This window comes from Pollachius pollachius (genome assembly GCF_949987615.1).
Source record: "Pollachius pollachius genome assembly, contig: scaffold_220, whole genome shotgun sequence".
Taxonomy (NCBI): Eukaryota; Metazoa; Chordata; class Actinopteri; order Gadiformes; family Gadidae; genus Pollachius; species Pollachius pollachius.
In genome coordinates, this window is record NW_027641148.1 from 34796 (window position 1) to 37295 (window position 2500).

The following is a 2500-nucleotide window of genomic DNA, read 5'->3' on the forward strand; positions in this document are numbered from 1 at the left end:
TATATATGAGAAAGTATAGTTTTGCTGCTTTGGGGCGAGCCGTCACTCTCTCGGCCCAGAGAGAGGGCCCAATGGGAGCGCTGCGGCTGGTGTGGGGGGCGGGGCAGTGAGGCAGGGAGGGGGCGTGTCCTCTCCATCAGTACGAGCTTAACAAAATAAAGCCCGCCGGAGGACTGAGATCCCAATCTAACGGATGTTCCCGGATCCCTCGAGAAGAGCACTTCCAAGAAAGGATCTAGGGCGGGGGGAGTGCTGCCTGTGTGTGTCTGCGTGTGTGTCTGTGTGTGTGTGTGTGTGTGTGTGTGTGTGTGTGTGTGTGTGTGTGTGTCTGTGTGTGTGTGTGTGTGTGTGTGTGTGTGTGTCTGTGTGTGTGTCTGCGTGTCTGCGTGTGTGTCTGTGTGTGTGTGTGTGTCTGTGTGTGTGTGTGTGTGTGTGTGTGTGTGTGTCTGTGTGTGTGTGTGTGTGTGTGTGTGTGTCTGTGTGTGTGTGTGTGTGTGTGTGTGTGTGTGTGTCTGTGTGTGTGTGTGTGTCTGTGTGTGCGCTTTGTGTGTGTCTGTTTGTGCGTGTGCGTGCACGTGTGATGCATGAGCGTGATGTTTTACGGCCTCATGTGCGAGGGCCTGATAAACACCAGCGCGTCCCAGAGAACAACTGGAACTGCTCTGTGAAGCACCGCAGAGATCAAAGAGCCACGGGATTAATGAGTAAAACATCTTCCCAGAATGATAACAATTAACAGCAAATCACGCACATAAACTTCCCCCGACACACAAACACACACACGGACACACACGCATACACTTCCAGCACATGACGTGGAGTTTGTGCCCTGCTGGAGATAATAAGGTAGTTGGCTGTGGAGGATCACGTAAGCCCCTGGACTCCAGCTCTGAGTCACGGTGGACCTCACAAGGGGACGCGACAGCTTCCTCTCCTCCTCCCCTTCTCTCTGGTCTGCCGTCCTCTTTCCTCTCCTCGTCTCCTCTCCTTGGTCCTCATGTTCTCACTCTTCTGGCTCTCCCCTCCTTTGATTCCGTTTCCTCTCCTCCTCTCCTCTCTCATCCTCTCTCATCATCTCCCACTTCTTCTCTCCTTGCCTCTTCCTCTTCCTCTCCTCTCCTATCCTCTCCCTTTCTCTCTCACCCCCTCCCCCACTTTCATTCTCTTTCCTAGCCCCCCCCCCCCCCCCCCCCCCCCCGGAGGAGATCAAAGCGGCGTGGGTCGCACTTCATTGCTTCCTGTGGGGTAGAAGGAAACGTACTTTCCTGTTGCCTGGCCCAGCGGAGCGGTGTCACCTAATGACCGCTATTAGCCTATCTGTCTGCACCCTCCGCTCTGACCACAGCGCCGCTCCCAGAGCGTTCCCACAGCGCTTCCGAAAGCCTTGCGGAATCGGAAACCATGCAGCGGTGTGGCTAAACCAAGGGAACAGGAGACAGGGACTACTGGGTGGAACACGTTCTCACTCCTCTGCGGAACCCGTTCTCACTCCTGAGCGGAACCCGTTCTCACTCCTGAGCGGAACCCGTTCTCACTCCTCTGTGGAACACGTTCTCACTCCTCTGTGGAACACGTTCTCACTCCTCTGCGGAACACGTTCTCACTCCTCTGCGGAACACGTTCTCACTCCTCTGCGGAACACGTTCTCACTCCTCTGCGGAACACGTTCTCACTCCTCTGCGGAACACGTTCTCACTCCTCTGCGGAACACGTTCTCACTCCTCTGCGGAACACGTTCTCACTCCTCTGCGGAACACGTTCTCACTCCTCTGCGGAACACGTTCTCACTCCTGTGCGGAACACGTTCTCACTCCTGAGCGGAACACGTTCTCACTCCTCTGTGGAACACGTTCTCACTCCTCTGTGGAACACGTTCTCACTCCTCTGTGGAACACGTTCTCACTCCTCTGTGGAACACGTTCTCACTCCTCTGCGGAACACGTTCTCCCTCCTCTGCGGAACACGTTCTTCCTCCTCTGCGGAACACGTTCTTCCTCCTCTGCGGAACACGTTCTTCCTCCTCTGCGGAACACGTTGTCACTCCTGAGCGGAACCCGTTCTCACTCCTGTGTGGAACACGTTCTCACTCCTGTGTGGAACCCGTTCTGCTCTTCCGTTACCAGCCCCATGGCGTTACCTCCCCTCAGTGACTCCAGGTAACCCGGGATCAGGCGCTCGCTGTTCTTGACAAATCGACAGCCACATCAAGTCGCCCCACCCTTGGTCGTCTGGGGGCTGGGTGCTCGCGGTGCTGGCCTGGCTCTGCCCACATGACCCACTGATGTCATGGCACACCGTGCGTGTGTGTGTTTGTGTGTGTGTGTGTATGGAGGGTGGGGGGGAACACGCACACACACGTAAAACATGTCCACGTAGATGCACATTGCTTTAAGAGGCTCCCTATGCTTTTCCATTATTAAACAACAGTGATGTAACCGTCAGTGCACAGTTTGGCACGTAATGTCTATTCATAGACGGAGGAAATGGAGGAGAATGTCCA

The 2500-nt window shown here is 55.3% G+C and overlaps 1 protein-coding gene across 1 annotated transcript in view; it reads left to right on the forward strand.

Moving 5' to 3' along the window:
- The window catches only part of LOC307091729 (slit homolog 1 protein-like), a gene marked incomplete at both ends in the record, with an annotated part of 29948 nt that overhangs the window by 22269 nt on the left and 5179 nt on the right, over window positions 1-2500 (forward strand). The window lies entirely within an intron of this gene.